At 35.5% G+C, this 22,726-nt stretch overlaps 1 protein-coding gene across 4 annotated transcripts in view; it reads left to right on the forward strand.

Annotated features, from left to right (window-relative positions):
- Positions 1 to 22,726, forward strand: part of LOC111147237 (PHD finger protein 14) — a 232,980-nt gene that overhangs the window by 180,172 nt on the left and 30,082 nt on the right. The window contains exon 18 of one of the 4 annotated variants that reach the window (XR_002640604.1): positions 7,976 to 8,057. The exons of the other annotated variants lie outside the window; for them this stretch is intronic. The gene's annotated coding sequence lies outside the window, so the exon portion shown is untranslated. The remainder of the gene's footprint in view (positions 1 to 7,975; positions 8,058 to 22,726) is intronic. 4 annotated transcript variants of the gene reach the window in all.

Consider the following 22,726-nt stretch of genomic DNA (forward strand, 5'->3'; position numbering starts at 1 on the left):
CAGATGAATTAATTAAAGATGGTCCTACTGTAAGGTGTAGAAGATAGACCATAACTTCTCAAGGTCCTTTCTTCATAAAATTGAACGAAATGATTATTTTTGTAAAGGGAGTTACCACTTCACAGTATAGATGATTTATGTAGACCCAGCAGAATCTAATCTATTGTACTTGGAGGGAGGTGAGGGAAAGGGATCTAAAAGTGATTTTTTTTTCATTCGGCACTAAGTACTATATTTTTGCTGAATCAAATATTGCATCTTAATGTTTGTCATTAACTGTGAAGTTTGAAAATCTGTACTGTGAAAAGAAACTAAAAGCAGCCATATTTAGTTTCTTTGCAAAGATAGTTTAAGAATGTTATGATTTGTGCAGTGTCTGCCACTTTGTGTACAAACTGGAAGGTTTAATATATATTTTTTAATATCAGCATTGTTTTACAGAAAAAATTCCTTCTTATTCAAAACCAATACCTCATACATGGACCAAATACTAATTATAATGCAATTTAGATTCATTTGGATTAATTCTTTCATTAATTTTTTTTGTCAGCCAGAGTATGAACTTATTACCTAACTTTTGATTTATGTTAAAAAATGTCTCCCCCCACCAATCCTTGGCAGCTACAGATCCATATGTGTAACTGGTGTTCTGCCGAATTTCCACCTGTGACCTAGCTCAGCCATCTTATGTTCTTTTGTGACTTCAGACTTCTACGAGTTTTTTTTTTTTTTTGGTTTTTTTTTTTTTAGCTTTAATATATTGTTCCCTTTTTCCTCTGAACTATATTCATATGCTAAATTTAAACTCTGGTCACCTAAGATACAATTTAATGTTTTCTCTGAAGGTTTCTTAAAGGTTTATGTTGTAGTGTTATATCTTCATTGGAGTTAAGTTGGTTTTTTGTTAAATGTACCTTCAATAATGGCTACAAATGATTATCTGGTTCGCTGGTTTGAAAACTCTTTAAAGTATGCATATAGAGGTTACAGTTTTTAAGAATCACTTTGAAAAGTTCAGGCTGCATGAATGCATTTTTATCAGTTCACTTTTGTGTTCCTAAGGGACTATACTATTTTCTCAACTTTCAAAGACATTACATTATTCTATAGTGTAAATTCTGTTTCTAGATTAGATTTCTAGATTTAGATTACCAGATATTTGTGAATCAGTTTCCAAAGTACAGCAAGATAGTTTAAAGCAAGTCATGAATATAAGGTATTTTAGCATTATTTCCTTGTTTTAATGCAGCAGTTTCAACATATGACCCACAACAACAAAAATAATTACTTAATAATTCAGTTTAAAATGTATTCTAGTATCCAGTCATTAAGTTTACTTCTCACTTACTAGGTTTTCTGTATTTCACGTCACTTAGGATTATGAAGGAAATGGATATTTTCAGAAAACATTCCCTTCTTTTACGAGAAGGTGAAGTACTATATAATTTAGACACTTGTCTGTCTTTTCCCTGTGACATTGAATGACAATGTGGAAGCTTTAACCTGTTTCCAGCATAATGACTATATTAAGTATTGTCTTATTCCCCACTTCTTTTGAGTGTTCCCAAGTCTACTACTCATGAACCTAATTTTTGCAGTGAGGTAAACTTTCTTTATGATTTAGCTGCTCCAAAATACACCAGCTTTTTCTTCCTTACTCGTTCACCCATCCTCATTTTCCCTCTGAGGTGTAATGAATACTCTATGTGTTTGTGGTCCTTTATTAGTAAAATCTTCCCTAGGATAGGAACCTCCCTAATAGTGTCAAATATAGTTAGTTGTTTTTTAAATTAATATTATTACTTTTACTCACTGTAGCAATTTGAAAAAAAAATCCACAGACTGAAATTGATACCTTTAAATAAAAACTCTTCAAATTAATTTTAAGTAGACTATATAAGAAAATAGAGGTGGTTTTTTTTTTTTTTAAAGATTTTACTCATTTATTTGACAGAGAGAGAGATCACACGTAGGCAGAGAGAGAGAGGAGGAAGCAGGCTCCCCGCTGAGCAGAGAGCCCGACGCAGGGCTCGATCCCAGGACCCTGAGATCATGACCCGAGCTGAAGGCAGAGGCTTTAACCCACTGAGCCACACAGGCGCCCCAATAGAGTTGGTCTTATCTGTTCTCCATGTCAAATGCTTTGAAGACTATCCAGATTCCTCTTTTTAAAATACTGATCTTTCATTTTTATTCAAATATAAGTAAATTTCCGTCTTGAATTTAAGACAAGATACGAACAGGGATGCCCGTGTGGCTTAGTGGGTTAGGCAGCTGCCTTCTGCTCAGGTCATGATCCCAGGGTCCTAGGACTGAGCGTGCATCCGGCTCCTTGCTCAGCAGGAGTCTGCTTCTCCATTTGCCTGCGCTTCCCTGCTTGTGCACTCTCTCTCACTCTCTCTCTGTCTCTGACAAATAAATAAATACAAATCTTAAAAAAAAAATTTAAGACAAGATACAAACAGCAACTTAATTCTTTCTTCCTTGTGCCTTTAAAGAAGCTGTGTTGGATCTGCTTTTCTCCAGTGACTCTAGGAGGTATCTCTGGCTTTTCCAGTCTCCTTAAGGTTAATAGTCATTTTTTTAATATAAAAAAATCCAGTCTGGTATAATGTCAAGGCTTCATTCTCTCAAAAAGTTCCAGACTTCTCCTCTCCCGAGCTGAGGCCTGCTTCAAACTGGAAAAGCTTTAGTTTGATGGAGGCCATACTGGACTTTGAGTCTTTTTCTTGCTTGCTTTTGTGGGTTTTTGGTGATCTCATATTGTTAAGGCTTGCCTACCTGCAGTTCCTTTGATGTGAGTGAGAGTTGGATGCCTTCTCCTGTGCATTACTTACAACACATTTTTAGAATTTAAGTTCTTTTTGTTTCCTCTTTGCTTGGCATCACCTCATTCCCGCTAGTCTCTCTGTCCTCTGGCTAAATCCCTTGCTGGATAACTAGAATCTTGCTGTCTTTCACATCTCATTGTCATTCCTAAAAGAAGCACATACACACACAGCCCTGCCCTGCAAGCTCAGAAAAGCAGGCATTCCATCTGGGGTCCTGATTTTTTTTCTCCGCTGCTCCACCACTGCGGCTAGTGGCGTCACCATTCAGTCTCTGTGACTCTCAAACTCCTAGGGGCAAACTTTCTGAGTACATTTCAGAAAATCCTTCTCATAGGGGGACTCCCTTTAAACTTCCTCTTCTAAAGAAATCCTTGCTCTCTCGTCTCACCTTTGCTGTCTTCAGTTTTCTCTTTTATATGTGTGACTTTGACGTAAATATTTTTTGAAATATTTTATCAGTGTGTATCTTTACAAAAATGAAATCTCAAACCATTTATGACAGAGAAAATTTCACCCACCCCATGAATCCTTTAATGTATACCAAATACCCCATCTCCATAACTCAAATTATGATTTTTCTTAGTTTTTCTACTTCAAATACATTCTTCTAGTTCCTCAACTCTTCAAGACCCCTAGGCCCTCATCTTCCTTCTGATTTTATACCTCTCCCCTTATTAAAGTATTTTTTTGGCATTTAATATTACACTTATAAAAAAGCATTAGAGCCCTCTATTACAATTCCCCAGCTTTCTCTGGATCCATTGTACTGTTTCATCTTAACTGTTTTTTTTGTGGTTTTGTTTTTGTTTTCTGGCCAGAAATAACTGGAGGAATTTATGGACTTATGTTCACTTGTGAGCTCCTTATCAAATTTCTTATAAGAGCTGTAGCAAATCTTTGCCACATATTTCAAGTCTCAGTTTTATTTCCAACACCCTCATTTTTTCAAGATGACTTTGTCTCTTAAGATCATTGAGGAAAAGGGCCCATATCCCCATGTATCTCCTCTCAACCTTAGAAATAGTCCTTCATACTTCTCCTACTAAACTTTTGTTACTTCCCCTACCTCAGTCCCTTATTTCCTCTCTCCAAAGCTGGGGGTGGGGTGGGGTGGGGTGGGAATGTTGTTTACTTTTTTTTCCTTATTCCCAAAATCACCTTTCTCTTCGTAATCTAGGTTTCTATTCTCATTAAGCCAATCTACAAACTTTTCCAAATCATTATTTTTGAAAGACCATTTTTCACATGTCCTTCCAGGTTAGAAAACTCCAGGAAGGAGTTCTCCGTTGTCCATACTAGAGGACAGACATCGGGGTTTTATCCGTGACTTCCAAGTCCATCTGAAATCTGCCTCCATACTAATACTGCAAATAGCTTTGTCTCCCGTTCTCTCCCTCTTCCCTCTTGCTTCACTCTCCTCTATTTTAAATATGAGGGTATTTTTTAAATTAATTGTTCAGCTTAAGTTTCCGTTTATAATCTTTAGGATTAGACTGAATTTCTTTTTCATTCTTTGCTAGAATGTTCATTTGGCATTTAGTACATGTTTCTTTGTTTTCTTACTTATCTTTTTATGTCTGGGTTCTTTTTACCAGCTAGATTACAAATGTGCATGGCAGAGAGTATTTCTTCCATACTTTCTTGAAGACAAGGAGTCTCTGTGTTACATACAATTTTTTCCAAGATAGATTTAAAATTGCTTCTACTAGTTCTTTACTACTGGCTCATTTCCTATTAGTTGTTATTAAAATTATTTGTTTAAAGTTTTATTTTGCTGAATGGCAGTAGAAGTAGCATAGTTCTACTTTTTGCCTTAGATGCCCAAGGCTATTTGTTGAAACAACAAATGATGTCTGAAACATAAATTTCTGCCAGCTATGACCCAAATATGCATAAAAGACCTAGAGTAAGAGACATAAGAAAATATCTGTTCGGCAAATTTTAAAGTATCTTTTCTTAGAATAGTTTCTATTCCTGTCTAGTTCACTCAGCATTTCTGTTAACATTTATGAGTACCTGTTGATTATAGTATATTTCTTTAGAAAAGAGATACAGTTTTATATTAAAAAGAAATCGTTTCCTCCAGAATGAAGAACACCAGGGTTGTCTAAGAGGGTAAAACTAATCTAAAAGAAAATGTCTATTTTATATTTTTTGTACATAAATTGAGAAGAAATACTATACCAGTATTTTCTTTATCTTGTTGGCCCTGTCAATATGTCTATAACAGGAACCTGATTTCATTGAATGAAAATCTGTATCGTATTCAAAAGATAAGCGACACACTGTACTAGATGCTTGAGATACACTAAGATAATCAGACATTGGGCTGCCTGGGTGGCTTGGTCTGCCTTTGGCTCGTGATCTGAGGATACTGGGATGGAGCTCCATGTCAGACTCCCTTGGAGTCTGCTTCTCTCCCTCCCTCTGCCCTTCTCCTCCCTCCCCCTACTCATTCTCACTCATACTCTCTCTCTCTCTCAACTAAATAAAATCTTTGAATAAAAAATCAGACATGAATCTGGCCCTTAAAAAACTTAATGTTCTAGTAGGATAGATAAGACATGTATGCATATAGTCATAATACAAGATTAAAGCGTTAAATGCCATTTGAAGGTATAGAGAAGGTACTCTGGTAATTTAGAGATTAGGAACATTAGTTTACTTTCAACGCCAAGAATCAAAAAGAAATTGGTGAATAATACATCATTTGAATGGAATTATGAAAACTGGGTAGGATTTGACTAGAATGTAAGTGAGGATAAACTAAGTTATGCAACAAACACCCCCAAATCCCAGATTTTTAGCAGATTAACACAGGTTGAATTCTCATGCAAGTAACATGCCATTAGAGATTGGCAGAGCAACTCCACATATCACAGTAATTTGGGAACCCAAGCTGATCACAGATTTATATATATATATAAATATATATATATAGTTCTTGGCACTGTAGCAGAAAATACAGCAAATTGCAGAATGGCTTTTAAAATCATATTTGGAAATTGACATATCACTTCAGTTTACATTCCACAAATTACATAGTTAAACCTACCTTTAAGAAGCCAGGGAAATATAATGCTACCACATGCTACCACACTTCAAAGGCCTTTCTGGTATTTGAAGTACTGTGGGGGAATCCTTGGGAGTGAAAAACTGTGTACAGGTTCTAAGGAGGAAACTGTTAAACTTATTTAACAAGTCATATAACAGTTACTAATATGTTTTTAAATTTTTTTTGTTTTAAATAAAAATTTTTTTCAGAGCAGTTTTAGGTTTACGGAAAAACTCAGTGACAACTATAGAGAGTTCCCATATGCCCCCTCATTCCTGCCCTTTTATTAATATCTTGCATTAGTGTGGTACATTTGTTAAAATTAATGAGGCACTATTTAAAGTCCATAGTTTGGGGGTGCCTGGGTGGCTCAGTCTGGTAAGCATTTGCCTTTGGCTCAGGTCATGATTCTAGGGTCCTGGGATCAAGCCCCACATCAGGCTCCCTGCTCAGTGGGGAGCCTACTTCTCTCCCTCTGTAGCTCCTCCTGCTTATGCTCCCTCGGTCTCTGTCTCTCTCTCAAATGAATAAATAAAATCTTAAAAAAAGAAAAAAGTTCCAGTCAAAATGCTTTGTTTTACAGATAAGGAAGGTAAAACTCAGAGAAGTAACCTCAGATTCACATTAGGGTTATATAGCTAGTTAATGGCAGACCTATGACCAGGTTAGTGCTAGTTAGTACTCCTATAGTCATTCATTAATCTATCACTGAGCACTTAAGAAATTATTATACATTGTCATTAAATCTGTTCCTTGACTAAAAATAAGCTTAGGGCGCCTGGGTGGCTCAGAAGCCTCTGCCTTCGGCTCAGGTCATGATCCCAGGGTTCTGGGATCAAGCCCTGCATTGGGCTCTCTGCTCGGCAGGGAGCCTGCTTCCTCCTCTCTTTCTGCCTGCTTTTCTGCCTACTTGTGATCTCTGTTTGTAAAATAAATAAAATCTTAAAAAAAAATAAGCTTAGTGCTAAAATATATGTACTTAAAAGCATTTTGTAAAAAATATAAGTCAACTCAAACTGTATAACAATATACAGTGAATGATTAGGGAGAGAAACACAAGTCCTTTTTAATAAAAGTAAGCTTCATCGAAAGACTAATAATTCTTACATTATATGAGCACTTGCACAGAAATATCCTGATTTCTTTGTCTACTGGCATAGAACTCTTTCTTCACTTGACATAGCCTTCTAAGGCCTGTAAACTTGTTTTTATTCTGTCATCAGTGTCCCTCATTACTTCTTGTGGTGCAAGAAGAAATTAGTCCCTTAGATGTTCTCAGTTTTCCTGTAATCACAGTCAAATAGTCTGCTTCAAGAACAGACTCACAATCATATTGTATAGGTAACTATATAAATTTGGGTAAGTGACTTAATCTCTCTGCCTCATTTCCTCATTTTAAAATGGAGACAATAGGGGCACCTGGGTGGCTCAGTGGGTTGGAGCCTCTGCCTTCGGCTCGGGTAGTGATCCCGGGGTCCTGGGATTGAGCCCTGCGTCGGGCTCTCTGCTCAGCGGGGAGCCTGCTTCCCGCCCCCCTCTGCCTGCCTGTCTGCCTGCTTGTGGTCTCTGTCTGTCAAATAAATAAAATCTTAAAAAAAAAAAAAAAGTAAAATGGAGACAATAATAATACTTACTCATCAGGGCTTTTGGGGGCTATTTTATCCGTGTTTTAGAGTCTGATAACAATGTTGATGAGCCTACCAGTACCTGATTCACTCTTCCATTTACATGCATGTCCACAAGAAAAAGAAAAGAATTGGTTTTCATTAAGATAAACATGAAATATATGTATTTTCAGTCTACTATTTCCAAAACACGGAGAACAGTATATTCCTTGTTTTCACATTTTTCTTCATTTGAGGACCATCTAAAATTATTTTAATAGAATGTTGGCTTTAACTATAATTCTTTAAATACTCCATAAAAATTTAAGTTTAGGCAAGTGTTAATTTTTTGTATATTTTTCACGGTAAAGAATTGTCTTTTTTTCCATTGCAAATTCAACTTTGTTAAGGAGCACAATTTCCTGCATTGGTAATGTTAAATATAACTTTAGCTTTCGATTCATTGCTGTGGTTGTGATTTCCAGAGCCTGCTGTAAGAGATAAACCCATTGCAAATGAAGACAGCATTCATTTTCTTCCACCTCAGGCCACACAGAATTGATTGAGGTAATAAAATGACAGCAACTTGTAATATACGGAAGGCTCTTTAATTCGAAAACCAGTTCTAACCTGATTCAGAGCTTGTTTAAAGCTAATTTATAGCTTGTATAATTTTTAGCCAGTTGACCAAGGTAAAGGATGATACATGAAAACTGATAAAGAATTAACTTATGATACATTCAGACTTGTTTTGTTAAAGTCAACTGGTATTAAAAAATAGGTGGGAGCAGAATGGCAGGACTAATAATTAGTGAGCTTTGCTTCACATAAGTAGCATTGTTGACAATAGTTAAGATTTTTCATCATCTCATTTCAGACCAAACTTTTTGTCCTGTCTTCTTAAAATCAGCTCTGTTTGCATTTCTTGTATTTTTAAAGTCCGTCATTTTTCATCACATATGTAGTAAGGTTCGCGAGAGGCTGGGTAATTAACAGCTGCTGTGACTTCCACAGTGACAAATGTATTGCATGCCACAGTGACAACGCTGCTGCTAAATAGTTCTGTCAGCATTTAACTTAATCTTTTTCAAGATGCAAGCTGAAGGAAGAACTCTTCAGTTTTATTTGGGCTGAAAAAAAAATCCATAGGCTTTGGCTTTTGTGGGCCTTCTCTCTTTATTTGAACATTTTTTGACCCATAAATAATATAACTACCATAGTAAAGTATTTTGAGCTATGAGTGAAGCCAGATTTTCAGAAATTTCATGTCAGCATTCATGAGTAAAAATGGATTACATTTGCCTTTCTATATTTAAATATAACTTTTTCCCTTAAAAAAAAAAAGAGAGACAGTGGAGGATGAGCATGTCTTTGGTCATATGCTATTATAGGATCCCAGAAAATGATGAAACTTTTTTTTTAAGATTTATTTATTTGCGAGAGAGAATGAACAAGAAAGAGAGAGAGAGAGAGCATGAGCAGAGGGAGAGGGAGAAGCAAAATCCCCACAGAGCAGGGAGCTCGATGCTGGGCTCAATCCTGGGACTCTGGGTTCATGACCTGAGTGGAAGGCAGACCCTTTAACTGATGGAGCCACCCAAGTGCCCCAAAATGATGAAACTTTGAGAAGAGCACTTAACATCCTTAACCATATGTGTCACACTTAACACATTGCATATGTTTCGACTATCTAAGCTAAAAATGTTAGTAAGTGTATATAAACATAGGTTTAGATATATGAAACTATACTCTCATATTTTGTAGTTTCTTCAGTGAAGCTTGTCTAGATAACTTGTGAGGTATTAAGACAATATGATTGTGGTTAATCTAATTCTCATAATAAACATGGCCATAATTAATTACTCTTTTAAAAATTATAAAGCAGTACATGCTTATTATAGAATAATATATAAAGACGAAAATAAAAATCATTTAGGGAATAACCAGTGCTAGCATTTTGTTATTTTTTCTACTTGTATTTTTAAAGATCTTAATGTAATGTGACATATACCATGCATTCTCAGTAGAGGCAGTGTTGCTCCAAGGGGGCAAAAACTGGTTTTCACAGGAATAAGAACAAAATAAGGATTGTGACCGTCCACTGTTAAACTTTTTCTGATAAAATCTTATTCTTTTTTTTTAAATATTTTATTTATTTATCAGATAAAGATCACAAATAGGCAGAGAGGCAGGCAGAGAGAGAGGGGGAAGCAGGCTCCCCGCTGAGCAGAGAGCCCGATTCGGGGCTCGATCCCAGGACCCTGAGATCATGACCTGAGCTGAAGGCAGAGGCTTTAACCCACTGAGCCACGCAGGCGCCCCTAAAATCTTATTCTTAATATTTAATTTCTTTCAGGATTCCTTGGGTATCACACAAGTACTACTGTCAGTAAGATTCATGAAAAATATACAAAATGAATAATGATCAGTAATCATTGACAAAATAATGAAAAACAGATGGTTATGATCATATGACATTCCATCAGTTGCTTGATCTTGAAGTTATTTCACACAAGGTGGCTACACGTGCCTGCTGGCTTCTGTTGGCTGTGTTATAGATATTTATGCTTGATCTTCAGTACTTTTGTGTATAACTTAGGCTTTGAGTATGAATAAAAATAGATTAATATTACAAAATTATTTAATCCATCACTAATTATATCAGTTGCTGAAATGAGAACATACTGACAATATATGAATGATTATTTAGCATTTCATTATTTTCTCTTACCAAGCAAAACCTAAAGTTCACTAAAATTTTAAGACCTATTTAATTTTTTTGGTTACTTTTGCTGGAAATACAATAGTTTGAATGATTTAAGACTTGATTTTACATTGTTATTCTTACATGTTTATTATACGTAATTTGACATATTTTAATTTTTACATCTTGTAATGCTTTATAATTTTTTTAAGTATAGTTGACATAGTGTTACATTATTTTCAGGTTACAGCATCATGATTTGACAAGAGTATGCATATGTTTTCCTCATTACAAGTGTAGCTGCATCTGGCAGCATACAAAGCTATTATAGTATCATTGACTATTCCTTATGTTGTGCTTTTATCCCCATGACTTACTCGTCCCATAACTGAAAGCCTATTATCTCCAATCCCCTTCATCCATTTTGCACATTCCCCACGCCCCTCCCTTCAGGCAACCATCAGTTTATTCTCTGTATTTATAGGTCTGGTTCTGTTTGTTTGTTTATTCATTTGTATTTTTTGAAATTCCACATGTAAGTGAAATTTATGGCATTTGTCTTTCTGGGTTTGACTTGTTTCACTTAGCATAGTATTCTCTAGGTCTATCTGTGTTGTCACAAATGACAAGATCTCATACTTTTTGTTTTCTTTTTTTTTAAGATTTTCTTTATTTATTTGACAGAGATCACAAGTAGGCAGAGGCAGGCAGAGAGAGGGGTATGGAAGCAGGCTCCCTACTGAGCAGAGAGCTCGATGCGGGGCTTGATCCCAGGACCTTGAGATCATGACCTGAGCCGGAGGCAGAGGCTTTCACCCACTGAGCCACCCAGGCGCCCTAAGATCTCATACTTTTTCTAATAATATTCTGTTGTGTGTGTGTGTGTATCACATCTTCCTTATCCATTCATCTATTCATGGACACCTAGGTTGCTTCCATATTTTTGCTACTATAAAGAATGATGCAGTAAACATAGGGGTACATATATCTTTTTGAATCAGTGTTTTTGTTTTCTTTGGGTAAATTTAAAAAGTCTATTTTTAGTTTTTTGAGGAACCTCCATACTGTTTTCCATGGTGGCTGTACCAATTTACATTCCCACCAGCAGTGCATGAGAGTTCCTTTTTCTCCAGGTATTTGTCAACACTTGTCTTTTTGATTTTAACCATTCTGACAGGTGTAAGATGATACCTCATTATGGTTTTGATTTACATTTCTTTGATGGGATCAGTAATGTTGAGCATCTTTTCATGAATCCATTGGCTATCTGGCTTCTTGGGAAAAATGTCTGTTCAGGTCCTCTGCCCATTTTTAAATAGGATTTTTTTTGATATTTAATTTATATAAATAAATTACTCAGCAGTTATAGTTACACAGTTAAGTTACATATTAATAGCTTTTAATTTAATTTTAAGTTAATTCTGTTAAGTTCAAAAGGATAAAAATTTATAGTCATTCACAACCTTATATTAAATAAAAAGTTAAGCTCTTTTTAAGCATAAAGCTTAACTCCTTTTATTACATAAAGTACAGCTAGCTATACGTAGAGCACATAAACAGATATACAGTATATCTGTGGCATTAAAATTTCATGAAGAGGAAGTTAGGAAAAAAATTCTAAAAAGACTCTTGGGAAATGCTAATAAAACAGTTGAGAAACACTAGCATAAACAACTGTTATCCTGTCCTTTCCCTTAATATTACATAGTAACTCTTCAAATTATTTTTATGCAAAGCCAGTTTCGTGCACACAATGGGTATAATAAATTAAGAAAAAGTAGATTCCCTTGTGACATCAGTCATTATAGTCAGTTTTATCTGAAATTTCATTTGAGATGATAATCTATAAATTCTAGTAATCCATAGATATACACAAAGCACTACATCATTTTATGATTGTTGGAGACAGAATTGTAAATATCTACTTAGAGAGTGAAACATCGGTCTTAAAAAAATCAAAGTTTCAATGGGATTCCTTTGTAACATTTTTTAATGTGTTATTGTTTGAAGTCTTTCAAATTATCTGATCTTTGTATTTACTATAGCCCTTCTAGTTTGTATGCATATTATTCTCTTACATAATTCTAGGGTATGATTTATGACTATCATTTACAAATATGAATGCCTTTGTGATGGCCATTACTTTGCTATGAAGATTAAAAAATGAATAAGACATTTTGTCTTAGTTAAAAACGAGAGCAAGACTATAATTATTCCTCTGAGTAACTCTATCTCATTGGGCAGATAGGCATGTAACTGAGGAACTAAGGACTTATTAGTGCTTTGGATGTCTAAATAGAAGCGCGTGGCTGGCTCAGTCAGTAAAGCATACAACTCTTGATCTCAGGGTTGAGTTCAAGCCCCCCGTTGGGTAGAGAGATGACTTAAATAAATAAATCTTTAAAAAAACAACTAACAGTACCAGGTATTTGATACTGTAGAAATATAGAAACCATTGTTTTATGGAGCCAAGCAAACAAATACTTGGCAGAATGAAGTGTGACAATAACCAATGTTTTACCATATAAACCATATATATTACACTCAATACTGTAACAGTAGTTTAATTTCTAAAACTTACCACACATCTGTATTTCTGTTAACTATCTTGAGAAAAAAGATTCTGAGAGACAAGCACTCTAAGACTGAAAATAGTATTTTTATATTTTTATTATTTTTTATGGCCTCTAATATAAAAAAACTTTATTTTTAAAAACTGCACTGCCTTTTAAGTGAATTTGAATCCATTGTAAGAAGTGATTTCCGAACCCAAGTACTGTAACCAAATGCAAACATATGGTTGTTATATTTTTCTTGTTTTTATAGTTTTGGGAGGATATTGTTTTTAGCGCAAATATTTTATTTTTTCCCAGTATGAGTTTTAAAAATCTAATAAAAACAAAGTCCTTGGAGATACTCTTATTACAGAAGTTTCAGGGAGTAGGACTGTCTGCAAAAAAAAAAAAAAAAAAAAAAAAAAAAAAGTTTTCATATTCACATTTACATAAGAAAAGAATTTGTTTTACAAAAAGACAGCTTTTATTTACAATAGAAAGGAGTTGGCTTCAAAATAATTTGAAGCAAAATTTGTCCCTAGCACAGAATTGATTTATTTAAACATTTACAGATTTATTAATAAGTGACCTATTAAGAGAAAACGTCTAAATAATGTGCTGTTTCTGTTATCAAATATAAGGCATTTATCTGTATTTAACCTTTTAGAATCATTGTGTTTATTTGAATGTATACTTGTTGCTTCTAATATTTGGAGGATATTTAATACATGACTTAGTTCCATTTGCATATAGGAATATTCATTTTAGAAGCACTCTTTATTTAAGTAGCCTTATGTATTGACCCAGGTAAGAGAGCATAATCAAGTTAACTAATTATCACATTCTCATGAACTTTATATTGAGAGGAAATTAAAGACAAATAGGAAGATGCCTGGGTGGCTCAGTAGATTGAGTGGCCAGCTCTAGGTTTCAGCTCAGGTCATGGTCTTAGGTTCGTGATATCAAGCCTGGTGGTGGACTCAGTGTCTGTTTCAGATTCTCTTTCCTTCTCCCTCCAGCTTACATGTGTGCACATGTTCTCTTGCTCGCTCGCTCTCTCTCTCTTTCTCTCTCTCTCTCTCAATTTCAAATAAATACATATACAATCTTTAAAAAAAAAAAAGACAAATAGAGATCATCAGCCTTTAGTTTGAAATCAAATTTAAAGGATTTTGCAGTTGTAGTATATTTAAATGAAGAATGTATGTATTTTACATTAACCCTGAAGTACAGGTAATATAAAATGTTAAAAGGCAAATGTATGGAGTATAGCAAGCACTTAGCTTTGTTTCTGAAAGAAATGAAATTACAAAAAAGAAAATTTAAAAGATACCAAAAGTTATAGTAGGTATATAAAAGGTATAATAAATGTTTTTAGAAATGAGAGTTGAGTAAAATTTTCCATAGGATACCAAGTAATGTACTATTAAAAATAATGTACTAATGCAACATTATGATCAGCAAGTTCATATAATAATGGCATTGACTTCTGGATTCTTGTCTGGGTATGGGGGTGACCTGAGGCCAGTTATTTGAAGACCCACAATTCTCTACCCATTTCTACATACCATTCTACACATACTGCTATATATGTCCCTACACACATTTTTATACATGATTCTACACATACCTCTGTACACCAATCTTTTCATTCCCTATAGACATTCCTTCATACACTACATCTATCCCTATACACTGATCCCCTACAGAGCCCTTTACAAGACCCTTTATGCACACACCCTGTATATACACATACAAACTCAAAACTAAAACAAAACCTACCTTTCTTGTCCTTAGTACATGTGATGTACCCTTATTTTCTATTAAATTTTACTATTAAAACCAAATTGTTCAGAAGTCACTAAACCAACATCTTGTTTAGACTAGAACATACTTGCTGTTCTAGTACATCCAGATTGATATATTGGTCAGTGTATTTTTGCTATGTGTTTAGGCATTTGAATACAGATACAGAAGCAAATAAAACCTAGGAGGAAGTGATATTTTGCTTACATTCCAAATTTTTTAGACACTTTTGTTAAACTTTCATGTTGTGATCTCTGATTGTTCAGCAGTGATGAGCTATGGATTTATAATTATTTTCTCACCATAGGATGCACAAACTACAAGAATATCTTATGTAGAAATATATAAAGAAACTAGAAGTTGAAGCAAAAAGGTTCAAATGTTAGATTTAAAATAGCTTTCTGTCATACAATTGAAATTTCTATACTTTATGATTAAATGATAGGCTTCATAACAGTAGAACAGCATTAGATTGCAAAGTTTGGCATTATCTGAAATTATTCCCAACTATTTACGGACATCGAGAAATGTTTAATATCTGGGAATCATCTTTGATGTATCTTCAGACTTGTCATGAAAATGTCAGGAAGCCAATATGTTTTCTGTTATATTTATTATCTGTGAGGTAACTGCTTTCTTTATATATCTGTTTCTACAAAATTGAAGTTAATTGAAACATGCCTGAGAAATGTAAGGTATATGGTCAGTCAGACCGGGATTTGAATATCTACTCCTCCACTCAGTAGTTGCAACACTCTGGGCAAATTCCTTAACTCTCTGAGTTTCAATGTCATCATCAGTAAACTTAAGATAATACTTAGAGGCATGTTCTGAGGACCAAAGAATAGCATATATAAAATGCCTCACACAATCCTGGCTAATTAAATCCTCCATAAATGGTAATATATATAATTCTGATTATTATTATATACCAAAAGTTATGGTAGGTATACAAAAGATATAGCAAATGCTTCTAGAATCAATGAGAGTTGAATAAAATTTCCCATAGGATAGGATGTATTGTACTACTACAGTAATAATCTTTTGTTTATCCTGATCTGTGAGCAAAGCCAAGCTATTTTGTTGCATCCATGTTTGATTTTTCATAACTGAAAGATAGGAATGCCAAAAAACTTTACAGTAGTTCTTTATATAATTGTTACTGTCAAAAACATGCCTTGAAGGGAAAAAAAAAAGATTCCTTTAGGAAAATAGTATCATGTATAAATCTGGTTGTATACTCTTTTTCTCTGGGTTAATTAGAATTATAGCACAGTACTGTTTCATGATTTTTTCAACAAAGGATTATATGAATATTGTATTTACTAGGCATCCCAAATTTTAATTCAAGCTATTAGTGTTATTTTTCCACATGCTTTTAAATTATTGCTGATAACAGGTCAATAGATACTGCAAATATGCTCAGAATAAGTAATGTCCTCAATAAGTAAATGTCAGCCTTGAAAATTCAGTTGGTTAGAATTATAAAGCCCAGGAAGAGAATTGGTTCCCCAAGGTTATTAGAGGAAAATACCAGCTTCACCTTGACTTCTAGTCATAATATATTTCTCACTCATATAAATAGTTGGAATCTTTGAATTTATTTTTTATTATTTTTATTAACATATAATGTATTTTTGCCTCAGGGCTACAGGTCTGTGAATCATCAGGCTTACACACTTCACAGCACTCACCATATCACATACCCTTCCCAATGTCCATAACCCAACCACCCTCTTCCTACCCCCAACGCCCTAGCAACCGTCAGTTTGTTTTGTGACATTAAGAGTCTCTTATGGTTTGTCTCCCTTCCGATCCCATCTTGTTTCATTTTTTCCTTCCCTATCCCCCAAGCTCCCACCCTGTCTCTCAAATTCCACATATCAGGGAGATCATATGATAATAGTCTTTCTCTGATTGACTTATTTCACTCAGAATAATACTCTCTAGTTTTATTCACACCATTGCAAATGGCAAGATTTCATTTCTTTTGATGGCTACATAGTATTCCATTGTATATATATATCAATTATTCTTTATCCATTCATCTGTTAATGGACATCTAGGTTCTTTCCATAGTTTGGCTATTGTGGACATTGCTGCTATCAACATTCAGGTGCACGTGCCCCTTTGAATCACTACATTTGTATCTTTAGGGTAAATACCCAGTAGTGCAATTGCTGGGTCATAGGGTAGCTCTGTTTTCAACTTTTTGGGGAACCTCCATGCTGTTTTCCAGAGTGGTTGCACCAGCTTGCATTCCCACCAACAATGTAGGAGGGTTCCCCTTTCTCCACATCCTTGCCAGCATCTGTCATTTCCTGACTTGTTAATTTTAGCCATTCTGACTGGTGTGAGGTGGTATATCACCGTGGTTTTGATTTGTATTTCCCTGATGCCAAGTGCTATGAAGCACTTTTTCATGTGTCTGTTGGCCATCTAGATGTCTTCTTTGCAGAAATGCCTGTTCATGTCCTCTGCCCATTTCTTGATTGGATTATTTGTTCTTTGGGTGTTGAGTTTGATAATTTCTTTATACATTTTGGATACTAGCCCTTTATCTGATAGGTCATTTGTGAATATCTTCTCCCATTCTGTCGGTTGTCTTTCGGTTTTTTTAAATTTCTTTTTAAATTTTTTTATTTATTTCTTTGACAGAGACAGATCACAAGTAGGCAGAGAGGCAGGCAGAGAGAGGAGGAAGCAGGCTCCCCGCTGAGCAGAGAGCCCGATGCGGAACTTGATCCCGGGACCCTGAGATCATGACCTGAGCCGAAGGCAGAGGCTTTAACCCACTGAGCCACCCAGGCGCCCTGTCTTTCGGTTTTGATGACTGTTTCCTTTGCTGTGCAGAAGCTTTTGATCTTGATGAAGTCCCAATAGTTCATTTTTGCCCTTGCTTTCCTTGCCTTTGGCAATGTTTCTAGGAAGAGCTTGCTGCCTGTGTTCTCCTCAAGGATTTTGATGGATTCTGTCTCCCACTGAAGACTTTCATGCATTTTGAGTCTATTTTTGTGTGTGGTATAAGGAAATGGTCTAGTTTCATTCTTCTGCATATGGTTGTCCAATGTTCCCAACACCATTTGTTGAAGAGACTGTCTTTTTTCCATTGGACATTCTGTCCTGTTTGGTTGAATATTTGTTTACAGTAGAGTTGAGGGTCTATTTCTGGGCTCTTTTCTGTTCGTTCCATTGATCTATGTGTCTGTTTTTGTGCCAGTACCATACTGTCTTGATAATTAGAGCTTTGTAATACAGCTTGAAATCTGGATTATGATGCCACCAACTTCGGCTTTCTTTTGGCTACTCAGGGTCTTTTCTGGTTCCATATAAATTTTAGGATTATTTGTTCCATTTCTTTGAAAAAAATGGATGGTATTTTGATAGGGATTGCATTAAATGTGTAGATTGCTTTAGGTAGCATAGACATTTTCACAGTATTTGTTCTTCCAGTCCAGGAGCATGGAACATTTTTCCATTTCTTTGTGTCTTCCTCAATTTCTTTCATGAGTACTTTATAGTTTTCTGAGTATAGATTCTTAGCCTCTTTGGTTAGGTTTATTCCTAGGTATCTTATGGTTTTGGGTGCAGTTGTAAATGGGATGGACTCCTTAATTTCTCTTTCTTCTGTCTTGTTGTTGGTATATAGAAATGCAACTGATTTCTGTGCATTGATTTTATATCCTGACACTTTACTGAATTCCTGTATGAGTTCTAGCAGTTCTGGAGTGGAGTCTTTTGGTTTTTTTTTTTTTTAAGATTTTATTTATTTATTTGACAGAGAGAGATCACAAGTAGACAGAGAGGCAGGCAGAGAGAGAGAGAGAGAGGGAAGCAGGCTCCCTGCTGAGCAGAGAGCCCGATGCGGGGCTCGATCCCAGGACCCTGAGATCATGACCTGAGCCGAAGGCAGCGGCTTAACCCACTGAGCCACCCAGGCGCCCTTTTTTGGGTTTTCCACATAAAGTATCATGTCATCTGCAAAGAATGAGAGTTTGACTTCTTCTTTGCTGATTCAGATGCCTTTTATTTCTTTTTGTTGTCTGATTGCTGAGGCTAGGACTTCTAGTAATATGCTGAATAGCAGTGGTGATAGTAGACAGCCTTGCCATGTTCCTGACCTTAGGGGAAAAAAGCTCTCAGTTTTTCCCCATTGAGAATGATATTCACTCTGGGTTTTTCATAGATGGCTTTGATGATACTGAGGTATATGCTCTCTCTCCCTATACTTTGAAGAGTTTTGATCAAGAAAAGATACTGTACTTTGTCAAATACTTTTTCAGCATCTATTGAGAGTATCATGTGGTTCTTGTTCTTTCTTTTATTAATGCGTTGTATCACACTGAATGATTTGCAGATGTTGAACCAACCTTGCAGCCCAGGTATAAATCCCACTTGGTCGTGGTGAATAATCCTTTTAATGTCCTGGTGGATCCTATTGGCTAGTATTTTGGTGAGAATTTTAGCATCAAGGATGTTGGTCTGTAATTCTCTTTTTTGATGGGGTCTTTGTCTAGTTTTGGGATCAAGGTAATGCTGGCCTCATAAAATGACTTTGGCAGTTTTCCTTACATTTCTATTTTTTGGAACAGTTTCAGGAGAATAGGTGTTAATTCTTCTTGAAATGTTTGGTAGAATTCCAGAATTCCGTCTGGCCCTGGGCTCTTATTTGTTGGAAGATTTTTGATGACTGCTTCAATCTCCTTATTGGTTTGGGGTCTGTTCAGGTTTTCTATTTCTTCCTGCTTCAGTTTTGGTAGTTTTTATGTCTCTAGAAATGCATTCATTTCTTCCAGATTGTCAAATTTGCGGGAGTAGCATTGCTTATAATATGTTCTTGTAATTGTTTGTATTTCTTTGGTGTTGGTTGTGATCTCTCCTCTGTCATTCATGATTTTATTTATTTGGGTCCTTTCTCTTCTTTTTGATATGTCTGGCCAGGAATTTATCAGTCTTATTAATTCTTTTTCAAAGAAACAGCTCCTAGTTTCGTTGATTTGTTCTACTGTTCTTTTGGTTTCTATTTCATTGATTTCCACTCTGATCTTTAGGATTTCTCTTCTCCTGCTGGGTTTAGGCTTTCTTTGCTGTTGTTTCTCCAGCTCCTTTAGGTGTAGGGTTAGGTTGTGTGCTTAAAACATTTCTTGTTTCTAGAGAAAGGCTTGTATGGCTATATACTTTCCTCTCAGGATTGCCTTTGCTATGTCCCACAGATTTTGAATAGTTGTGTTTTCATATCATTTGTTTCCATGAATTTTTTCAATTCTTTAATTTCCTGGTTGACCCATTCATTCTTTAGTAGGATGCTCTTTAGCCTCCATATACTTGAGTTCTTTCCAACTTTCTGCTTGTGATTGTGTTCTAGCTTCAGAGCATTGTGGTCTGAAAATATGCAAGGAGTGATCCCAGTGTTTTGGTACCAGTTGAGACCTGATTTGTGACCCAGGATGTGATCTGTTCTGGAGAGTATTCCATGTGCACTAGAGCAGAATGTGTATTCTGTTGCTTTGGGTCGGAATGTTCTAAATATATCTGTGATGTCCATCTGATCCAGTGTGTCATTTAAGTCCTTTATTTCCTTGTTGATTTTTTTCTTGTTGATCTTTTGCTTGGATGATCTGTCCATTTCAGTGAGGGGAGTGTTAAATTCCCCTACTATTATGGTATTATTGTTGATGTGTTTCTTTGATTTTGTTATTAATTGGTTTATATAATTGGCTGGTTCTGTGTTAGGGGCATAGATATTTAAAACTGTTAGATCTTCTTGTTGGACCAACCCTTTAAATATGATATAGTGTCCTTCCTCATCTCTTATAATAGTCTTTGGCTTAAAATCTAATTTCTCTGATATAAGATTGCCATCCCAGCTTTATTTTGATGTCCATTAGCATGGCATATTTTTTTCCACCCTCTCACTTTAAATCTGGAGGTGTTTTGGGGTCTAAAATGAGTTTCTTGTAGACAGCGTATTAATGGGTCTTGTTTTTTAGCCATTCTGATACCCTCTGTCTTTTGATTGGAGCATTTAGCCCATTTCCATTCAGGTTAACTATTGAAAGATAAGAAGTTAGTGCCATTATATTGCCTGTAAGGTGACTGTTACTGTATATTGTCTCCGTTCCTTTTTTATCTACAACTTTTAGGCTCTCTCTTCCTTAGAGGACCCCTTTTAATATTTCCTATAGGGCTGGTTTGGTGTTTGCAAATTCTTTTAGTTTTTGTTTGTCCTGGAAGCTTTTTAGTTCTCTTCCTATTTTCAATGACAGCCTAGCTGGATATAGTATTCTTGGCTGCATATTTTTCTCATTTAGTGCTCTGAATATATCATGCCAGTTCTTTCTGGCCTGCCAGGTCTCTTTAGATAAGTCTGCTGACAATCTAATTTTCCACTGTTGTGTGTTACAGACCTCTTGTCCCATGCTGCTTTCAGGATTTTCTCTTTGTCACTGAGAATTGTAAGTTTTCCTATTTGATGATGGGATGTGGACCTTTTTTTACCGATTTAGAGGGGGGGGTTCTCTGTGTCTCCTGGATTTTGATTCTTCCTTTCGGCAAATTAGGGAAATTCTCTGGCTGTAATTTGCTCCAATATACCTTCTGCCCCACTCTTCTCCTTCTTTTTCTTCTGGGATCCCAGTTATTCTAATACTGTTTTGTCTTATGGTATCACTTATCTCTTGAATTCACCCCTTGTGGTCCAGTAGTTGTTTGTCTCTCTTTTGCTCAGCTTCTTTATTCTCCATCATTTGGTCTTTTATATCACTAATTCTCTCTTCTGCCTCATTTATCCTAGCAGTAAGAGCCTCCATTCTTGATTGCACCTCATTAATAGGTTTTCTGATTTCAACTTGGTTAGATTTTAGTTCTTTTTTTTCTCCAGAAAGAGATTTTATTTCTCCAGAAAGAATTTCTCTAATATCTTCCATTCCTTTTTCGAGCCCAGCTAGCACCTTGAGAATCGTCTTTCTGAACTGTAGTTCTGACATATTACCAGTGTCCGTATTGATTAGGTCCCTAGCCATCGGTACTGCCTCTTGTTCTTTTTTTGTGGTGAGTTTTTCCGCCTTGTCATTTTATCCCAATAAGAATATATGAACGAGAAAATAAATACTAAAAGGGTGGCAAAGACCCCAGAAAAATGTCCGCTAACCAAATCAGAAGAGACCCAAAACCGGTGGGAGAAGAAACAGGGAAAAATGAATATTATATTAAAAAAAAAAAACCATATGCATATATATGTATATATACACATATATATGTGTGTTTGTGTATATATGTATGTGTGATGTGTGTGTGTGTGTGTGTGTGTGTGTGTGTGTGTATGACTGGTGAAAAGAACAGAGCCACCCACTTGATTTTGGGTGTATTCTGGTCTATTAGAAGTAACTACCTACCAAAATTTTAAAGAAAGAAAAACATATACATATAAAAATAAGGATAAACACGATGAAGGGATGGAATATGACTGTAAAGATGAAGATTAAAAAAATTCTATAGGAATTAAGTTGGTTGGAATAAGAAAAAAAAAGAGGAGAGAATGTGCTCAGGCCAAAGCTGTGTGCTAGATTTAGGGTATATTTTGATCTATTAGAAGAAATTATATTCCCCCCCAAATTTTTTTGTATCCAAATTTTTAAAGAAAAAAAATAATGTATATGTATACAAAAAATAGGTTTAAATACAATGAAGGGATAAAATAAGACTATAACAATGAAGGTTTAAAAAGGTTTTTTTAGATAGGTATTGTTAAGAGAAACTAGTTAAAAAACGTTAAAAGGGGAAAGAGGAAAAGTTAAAAAAAATAGAAAAAGAAAAAAGTTTTAAAAATTTAACTTTGCAAGACTATAGAATCATGGGCAAAAAGCCATGCATTCTATGCATTACTTACCTCAAGCTTTGGAATTCCGCTGTCCTCCTTGGTAGGTGAGCTTTTCTTGACTGGATGTTCTTGTTGATTTTCTGGGGGAGGGGCCCGTTGCAGTGAGTATCAGATGTCTTTGCCCGAGGCTGAATTGTACTGCCCTTGCCAGGGGCCAGGCTAAGTAATCTGCTCGGGTTCACTCTTGCGAGCTTTTGTTCCCTCAATGCTCTTGAGCCCTGGAGGACGGGAATGAAAATGGCAGCCTCCCAATCTCTGGCCCAGAGGAGCTGAGAGCTAGGGTCCCCACTCC

Source organism: Enhydra lutris, unplaced genomic scaffold, assembly GCF_002288905.1.
Source record: "Enhydra lutris kenyoni isolate GAN:26980312 unplaced genomic scaffold, ASM228890v2 scaffoldscaffold16, whole genome shotgun sequence".
In the NCBI taxonomy this organism is placed as follows: Eukaryota; Metazoa; Chordata; class Mammalia; order Carnivora; family Mustelidae; genus Enhydra; species Enhydra lutris.